Source organism: Pelecanus crispus, chromosome 16 (assembly GCF_030463565.1).
Source record: "Pelecanus crispus isolate bPelCri1 chromosome 16, bPelCri1.pri, whole genome shotgun sequence".
Taxonomy (NCBI): Eukaryota; Metazoa; Chordata; class Aves; order Pelecaniformes; family Pelecanidae; genus Pelecanus; species Pelecanus crispus.
The window spans coordinates 1,285,994-1,295,239 of NC_134658.1; positions in this window are offsets into that span (position 1 = coordinate 1,285,994).

Consider the following 9,246-nt stretch of genomic DNA (forward strand, 5'->3'; position numbering starts at 1 on the left):
CAAGGCAAGTATGTGCAGACTTAAAAGGTAGGAGACAATTTTGTGATGACTTCTTAGGCTAGCTGGGTCTTCTTTGAAGGTAACAAGATAGTATGTTCCTGAGACAATTGCATCATGCTGACTGCCACTTCCATCCGTGAGCACACACTGATGGAAATCTACTCTGTGCAAGGATCTAAAGTTGATTTGAGTGACCTGGGGACAACTTGGTTTTCATAAGAAATTTGAAAGGTAACACTTCTACATGTTTATACAAGGCAGAATCCATAAGAAAATTTAAAAACGGGATTTGCTTCCAAGGTGCTGCTTTATGATGTAGAGCAGTTTTTGGTAAATGGGATATTTAAGGTAGTATGTTGCAAATAATGTAATCTTACAGGGTTTTTTTTAATAATAATTTTGGAATAGTTACAATGTCTTTGCAAATCTGAAAGCATTTAAACACAGACTTTTTGCTTTCCATTTTCATTGGCTTAGTTGACAGTTGCTTAGCTGACAGGTGGAAATTTGTTTAACTGAGGTAACAATTCAGTGTAATCTTTATATACACAAGAAAACTTTTCAGAGAAGTTTGCATTTATTCTTTTAGACTTCATTTATACATCATTCACTAGACCTTCCTTTAAGGAATGCTTGAGGTTCTTGGAGAATAGAGCCATTACTGGTTTTAGAAATGCCACAAATGGTACAGCTCCAGTTGCAGATCTGAGCCCCACCCTGCTATTGCCCATACGATATTTTGCACATAGTGTAACCTGAAGCTGAGTAAGGTTTCACTTTAACTCTCTGATCGCAGTTTCCTTTTCTTTACATTTGACTAATACTGAAGTTTGATTGCACTGACATTTTCTTCAAGTTGTTTTCTTTCTTTTTTCTGTTGTTGCCTCTTGGAGTCAGGACTGATAACTTTCTGCTCAATAGGAAGCTATGATCACAGATTCCTAGTGAACAACCTCATGGAGTTTGTGAATTAATTTTTTTCATATATATAATTGAAAAGATTCTGGGACCACAGAAGTTGTCCAGAAATAAGGAACAAAAGAGTTTCTGCCTGGCATGGGTGAAGCTTTTCTGCATAAAAGAAAAACTTTACAAGAATTTGTGTAAGACTGATGGATAAATTGCCATATGAATGAAGGCTTATTTCGAATGTCTGTCTTCTCCAATATACTCGCAGTGCGCCTGTCTACCTGTTCTGACATGAACGTAGGAACAGGTTCACTTACAATTCACTGTCAAAAAGTAGCAATTCAAAATGCAGGTTGTTTGGGGGTACTGTGTGTCCTTGTAGTGTGACTAACAAACAAAATAAAATACGCAGTGGTGCAGCCTTGCCTCTCTGTTTGGAGCATAGCTTCCTACTTCCTTCTGTCAAGCTCCCAAATTATGGATCATTTTAAAACTATGAATGAGTGTGCATTTCTTGTATACTGTTCGTATAAGCTCTGCTGCAAACTTGTGACCAAAGAACTCTACAAAAATCATACAAATTTACCTTTATACAATCCTACTGTGTTTAAGCTGTGTATTAAAGTTCTTCAGTGTTCAGCTTTCCTATTAAAAAAAACTAATCCTGCCACTTGTTGTATAAACAAATTTGCATATTAAGCATGAACTGTGTGGCAGTTGTAGTTCTGTAATCCCACAGATCAGTTGTGTGAAACATTTTAATTCCTCGAAGGTATTCTGCTCTTACAAAATAAGAGTTACTGCATGCATGTAAATTACCACCGCTATACACAGGGCAAGCTTTTACAAACTCCATCTGAAGTATTTTATAGATCCTGTTGAGTAGGCTGCTGCTAACTTAAATTACTGCTATTTCCATAGGCTTGAATGTAATGCAGGATAAGACACAGACGTTGTTACTGTCTGTCAGGTATGGAGACGGGTCCTGTGATATTCTTCAGTCAAAGAATTAAATTTACAAAGTGGTGAGTGGGTTTTCCTCAGTGGTTGTACATGAGCATCGTAGAGGCGTTTTCCTGTGGTGATGTGGCATCCCATGCACTACTGGGATTTTTAATCCTGTGGTCTCAGGTTATATTCATATTTCTGTTGAAAGATACCAATGTCGCACCAGTCTATCAGCTGCTTCCTAATTACAGAAATAATGTCTTGCCCATTTCAGATACTGAGAGTGTGTTCTGAATGCCACTTTATCATCTACAAAATGTGCTACTGTCTCACTGAGGTAAAAGCTGTTACACCATCAAAACTACACAGTTTTAATCCACATCCTGACACTGATTTCTTCTTGGGCTTGTTTATCTGATCTTTCGAATTGCCTAGCACTGGTGGGTATCAGGGAGGGAGGCCACAAAAGGGCAAAGGTCTGAAGTTATGAGTTTTTACTGTCTATTTCTGTTTTCATGTCATCAAGTAGGCCATCATTTTTCCTTCCAAGTGCTACCAGAACTTGTCTTACAGTGAAAATGTAGTATTTCCAGCTTCTTGCTTTCAAACATACAGGAGAAACATTTTGTTCCGCAGTAAAGGAACAGCATCGCATTGACTTCCTAAAAGAGGATTCTTGCTGTAAACAGCCAATACCTGAGAAAACATAGGTGCAAGTTTATAATCATGGTATGTTGCTTCCATTTTTTAAATTATTGTCTTCAGGTGTGTGGATTTTGTAGGAAAACAACATGTTTATTGGTTGTGCATGCCTAAATTCCCCAAGGCTGTGGGCTGCCCTGCCATGTTCCCATGGGTAGTAAAAAAACTGCAAATACCATTATGAAGAGAGACCTTCTAGGCTGACTTCGTACTTCTGGCAGTGCTCCCAGCAGAGCCAACGGGTTAGTTCAGTGTTTTACTTGTGTGTTGTTTTCTGGCTGTCTTTGTTCAAGATCTTTGAATTTTATGATGCTGATAAAGCCTTGTGACACTATTTCATAAATTCTGCATCTTGACTGCAGTGAATTATTTGAGGGAAATTCAATTTCTAGTTAAGTCCTAGCGTGTCTTGTGAAGAATCTGAGCATGGTTATGGTAGAGAGCAGGGGAGGCTTAAAATGAAACCACCTTGCCTTTGTCTGGCCCTGTCAGGTGCTGAACCTGTTCTCCTCCATCTCCCCTAAAGTTTACAGCTGGTGCCCTCGAGCCCTTCAGCTCTCCTGACTGCCCACAGAAGTATTCCCCCTTTTTTTTTCTCCCTGTGCCCACATGAGTTTGGAGGCAGTGAGAGTAGGATAGGATAGAGCTGTTGCTCTTCCTTGAAAATGTCTTAAGAGTTATGATTATAGGGAAGGAAGTAGGTAGGGGATTAGTCAGGATGCAGTGTAGTGCCGGGGAGGGATCTGGCTTGGCCAGCTTTGATGAATTGCGAGAGCTTCCTCTAGGAAAGGAGAAACATGACCACCAGAAATGGAGCTCACAGAGAGAAGCACTGCCTTGTCTTCTGTGGCAGCTGGCAGGGATCATATTTCTTCTGAGGGGAAATACCAGCTTACAGAAAAGATAAGGCTGGTTTTTAATTTATTTGACAAGTCTTTGTGCTAAATAGTTACAAATGGTAACTGGTAAAAAATGAGAAAATTAAGCTGGCATTATTTTATTAAAAGTCAGTGATTAAAAATCCACAGACAAGTTCTGTTACACTTTAGACTGGTAGAAATAAGATGAATGACTGATACTATTGCTATCTCAAGAATTGTCTAAAAAGGAGCATTCCTTAACACCCCTCTTACTGCATCTCTATCATTTGTTGTGCTGTGCATGGTATGTGTGTCCCCAGTACTGCTGTGGCAAGCTGTGTGGATTTCAGCAGCACCTATGCTGTCTTCACTTAACATTACAGATACCAAATATGAAGAGAGCATTTTGACTCAAAATAAATATTTCATCCCTTGTAGGGCGCTCTAACTTCATATTTCCCAAAACACTTTGGTTTATTCTGGTTCAGAAAGGAGGGGACCTGCTTACCTTCAGAATGAACTGGGTTAGGCAAAAACTGTGACAAGAAAGTCTTAAACTATTTTAGCACTGATGAGTTCTTTGGTCCTTACTACAAAACCATGTGAATGTGTGAGCACAGAAAGTGAGAGGGGAGAGAGTTGGTGCTCTGCTTTTGTTGGCAGTGCTGATAAAAGTCAGCATCACATGCTCACAGAGGAGAGTGAGGCAGTAAATGTCTCATTGCTACCAAAAGGAGACTTTGGTTTTCCTCTGTTCCCAGCTGTGATCTTCTGCTGTTTCCTTTGTGCCAGCTCCAGCATTTCTGTGAATTTACTTAACTCCTTGAAATGTTAGAAAACAAGCCCAGCAACAGTAACATACAGTTAAGTACCTTTCTACCACTACAGTGCAAGGAAATAGGGCTGCAACTCAAAGATACAAGTCGTTAATGCTGTTGGGACTGCAGTTAATGCGAGCGATTTGTATCCCATTTGGATGCCCTTGCATCCTTGCTCAGGCTTGCTGTTCACTTGAAGTATCGTGGTGTCTCTCATTACCCCAATTTCCTAAACTCCCTATCCCAGTCCTCTAAGCAGGCTTCCCTGTGCTCTGGTCTCTGTACTTCTATTTTCTTCCCGTGCCATAATCCATCTTGTCTTCCTTTACAAGAGTAAACTCAGGCTTCATCTCCTTACCCAGAAGTGCAAGTCCCTTTGCTTAGCGAGAACGGCATTGCCAAAAAGTAACAGCTCAGACCCTGGAATCACAGCCTTCATAATGTGAACATGCCTGGCTGTGCTCTGCAACTGTCCTCTCTACCCCCAGTTTCTTCCGCTGTAAGCGATCATGGTCCTTCACATAAGTAAATTACTGTTGTGTACCAAGTTATTGCTATCGCAGCTCATCTCGAGAGATGGTCTGTAGCAGCTGCTTGTCTCTGTGGCAGATCTCTGGTGGCTTGACCAGGAGGGGGGCCAATTACCTTGAATTCTTCCCTGTTTTTAAAAAGGAAAGAACCCATATTCTGGGAATTCCCCTGCAGCAATATCTGTCTGTCTGCAGTGAGGAGTCCCAGAGCAAGCAGCCAAACAAATGACTTCATGGAACATGTGTTGTGCCAGCCTGTTTTATTTTAAAGAGGACTTAACAGATACTGCTCTAGTAGAATTAGAGTCAATGATACTGCACTGCAAGGAGAAAAAAAAAAAAAGCAGCTGTTAGGAGACAGTCAAGGAACTGCTTGCAATATATACCAGGGGAGAAAACCAGTCAAATACTAGTTTAGTCAGTATTAATTTCTACACTTCCCTTCTCTTAGTGTGGCTGTGAAAAGATTTGGTCAAGTTCTAGAGAGGCTTTGTGTGCATTACTGTATGCAGTCTGGGTAACTTGTACTGAGGACAAATAATTTAAACATCTTGTGTACAGACTGCAGTACCTGGGGAATGAAAAGTCTAGTGGATGAAGAAAAAATAATGGCCCTTGGATTGGTCAGCAAATACATGCTGAGGAGGAGTGCGTCTCCTGTCTTCCCCTCATCTAACAGAGAAGCTGTGTGAGCTTACAGAGAGCATTGCACAGAGCAAATCAACAGGAACACTATACTGGAAATCAGGAAAAAAAGTTGCAAATAACTAGAGCAGTTCTGGAAGATCTTTTCTGAAGCAGCAGTGAGGAAAGAGACCTCTGTGAGCTTGTGAAAGGATGGAACAGAGATGACTGGCCTCAGGAGCGAAAATTGCATTCACCCAATAATAAAGGAACACCCTTCAAGCTGTATGATAAAGCAACAGAGAGGAGCTGTGTGACTGTCAGGAGTTTACTCTTTTGCATTTTAGGTGACTAAAACTCTCTGCTTATCCAACCCGGTCTTCTGCTGAAATTCTTAGTTTTACTGGGGAGCAGGGAGGGCAGGAGGGAGAATGAACAGAGAAGCAGCAACACTGTTTGGGAAAGGTAATTCGGCTCTAGCATGTAAGTTCATGTTGTGCAATACTGGGAAGAATGGCAGATGTAAATGGATGCAGACAAGGATTGCTGAGTAGCAGCAGCAGGAACCAGCAGAAGCTATCAAATAGCAAAGACTGGTGGAAAATTTCTTAATGTTATCAGATAGAGCCAGCTGAAAAGTATTTGGGAGAGGTGGAGTTGGAGATAGGGGAGGATTTCAGACCTGTGCGGGGTAAACAACGCAGTGTGAAAAAGATACTTTGATTCTATAGGATCTGAAATTGGAGACCGCAATGAAATGGATAAGGCTTTGTATCAATTTCAGCACAAGATGTGCTTGTGTCAGAGTAATACCCAGAAAACAGAGTGGAATAAGGGATTCCAGATTTATAGTTATAGGAGGAGCAAAGCTAGGCAAAGATGAAAATGTAGGTAGTAGTGAGGTGGGTGTTGGTCTCTTCTCCCATGTAGTTAGCGATAGGACGAGAGGAAATGGGCTCAAGCTGCGCCAGGGGAGGTTTAGGCTGGAAATTAGGAAAAATTTCTTTACGGAAAGGGTGGTCAAGCATTGGAACAGGCTGCCCAGAGAGGTGGTGGAGTCACCATCCCTGGCAGTGTTCAAAAAACAGGTAGATGTGGCACTTCGGGATATGGTTTAGTCTAGTCTACCCTTGATTGATTTAGGTGGGCTTGGTAGTGTAGGTTAATGGTTGGACTGGATGATCTTAAAGGTCTTTTCCAACCTAGACGATTCTATGTACAGCTACTGTACACTTCTCATCTGTGATACACAGAAGTCACTGCGTGGCACTGCTGGCACAAGTGTCAGTACTGCCCAGGAGCCCTCAGGACCACCACAGGAGAAGTGTTGCTAAACAGTACAGATAGTAGGATGAGTTTTCTCTGGAGCCTTGAGCACCTCTTCCTTCAGAAGCGAGGGTGCTGTGTCATGCTCCCGCAGATCACTAAACTCAGCTGTCTCTAGGGGTATAATGACCCTCCTCTTCCCCAGCCTATTTCCTTTGGGTTGCAAAGGTTATACCAGGTCAGCTGCTCGATCTTTGGGACTGTGAGAAAACCTGATTAATTATCCTAATTAATCCCTGTGGCTGATGCCATGCCCAGAAGAAGTGCAATTCCAACTATGCTTTCCTTGATGGTCTGGTTAATGTTACGTTGATGGATTTGGAGCTGATGCAGAAGGGAGTAAGGCACCCTTTCTCTCTGGAGTTCACTTGCCAGACCTGTGAGAATAGGCTCCCCATGGTCACAGAATCGTTTAGGTTGGAAGAGACCTCTTGAGATCATCTCCCTTGCCCTTACCTGCTGCTCAAGCAGGATCAGCAAGATCAGGTTGTCCAGGACCATGTCCAGATGGCTTTTGAATATCTCCAAAGATGGAATATCTCCACAACCTCTCTGGACAACCTGTCCCAGTGTTTGACCTAAAAAAGTGGTTTTTTGTGTTCAGATGGAATTTCATGGGTTTTAATTTGTGCCCATTGCCTCTTGTCCTGCCAGTGGGCACTGCTGAGAAGAGTCTGTCTCCCTTGTCTTCATTCTCTCACATTAAATATTTACACACATTGATAAGGTCCCCCGATCCTTCTTTTCTCCAGGCTGAACAGTCTCAGCTCTCTCAGCGTTTCCTCGTATGAATGATGCTCCAGTCCCTACATCATCTTCATGGCCCTTCACTGGACTCACTCCAGCAGCTCCATGTCTCTCTTATACTGGGGAGCCCAGCACAAGAGGGCCATTCCATATGTGGTCCCACCAGTGCTGAGTAGAAAGGAAGGATCACGTCCCTCAACCTGCTGGCAACAGAGATCCCCATAGATAGAACTCACTCTCACTATTTATGAGTTCACGATCCCTCCCATCTACGTGTACTAACAACTCTCCAGACATCAACGGGCTGACACCAGGTTTTACCACAGAGCTAGAGCTTCCTTGGTCCAAAACTCACCACTTTCTGGGTCAAGTTTGCAGCCAACAATGTGCTGCCTCTGTTACGCAGGGGTGGGGGCTGTCATAGTCTTCCTGCCCAAGCAGGGACACCTCTGCATCCTGCAGAACTGGTACCAAATATTGCTCCTGAGCACAGACTACAAGATCACTGTGAAGGCTATCTCAGTGACCTAGCTCTGTGCTAGGCAATGTGATCTCTCCTGACCAGATGTAGGTGGTCTCAGGTTGGAGCATCTTGGGACAGCTTGCACTGCTTAGTACATGGTGCCAGTCTGTTCTTTGCCTTGTAGCAAAGACATTTGATAGGGAGGGACAACAGCTACCCCATTAGGAAACTGCAGGAATTTGGCTTTGACCTCTGCTATGTGAGGTTCCTATGGACACTACATGCTGCTGGAAAGTGCCTTGGCAAGTTCAGAAGTGTATTGACCTAGCTGATTAGCTTCACTTGGGAATTGTATTAAGTTTGCCCTTGCCCAACCAATTCTACTCCATTGCTATCAAGCCACTCCTCTGCCTCTTCTGGAGGGAGATGATGAGGTCGGTGCACCATGAGCTGGGCCTGTTGGTGTACACTGTCAATGTTCTCTCTGTGATTCAGGAGACCTGGTGCATGTGGAAGCCCACAAAAAAATCTTCCCAGTGTCCTCCTCCACCTTGGTCAAGCTGTGTCCTCATGGTGGGAGTCAAGTGGAGACAAACTTGTTCCTGCTTGTACTGCTGTCTCTGGGTACCTATTTTGATCCCCTTTTGCTGAGTCAAACTGGAGGCCTCCAGAAGAATTATTTAAATTTTTTGTGATCACAGCTACAGTTGGGTTTCTGAGTGGGCCAAGTCTCACTCTGGAGAGCAGGGAAACTGTGGCTTGCTCTGCACCACAGCTCAGTGTTAATGAAAATTTGCACCTGGCCTGTGCCAGCTGAGGAGAGATCGGGATGCAAAGTATAGAATTACAAGGGTAAGTATTTATTATCCATGCTCATGAGGTGACCCAGCCAAATTGGGGCACCCCGAATGTGGTTTTACACAGGGTTCTTATACCCTTCAAATGTTCAGGTACAACACAATTTGACTAATCACTAACACCCACAGTACCAATTACTAAGCATAGTAAAATTTTGCAAAGCAACTGTATTTCTGCAGCATTCTTGCTGCTTGTCTAGTGATCCAGACGTCCCTGGAGTCAGTTTTGCTAGCATTACTTATCTCCAGATGGTACTGGGATACTATGCCAGACAATGCAGGGAGGGCTTCAGGGGTTGTCCAAGGGTATCCTTCATGGACAGCTCTAAGCCTCCAAGAAGCAAAGTCCTTATTTCCAGGGCCAGGCTGTCCTTTAGTTTGTTTTACTTAAGCATGAACAATACTCCAATACTCATGAACAATATTGATGAACAATACTCATGTTAAGCATGAACAGGTCTC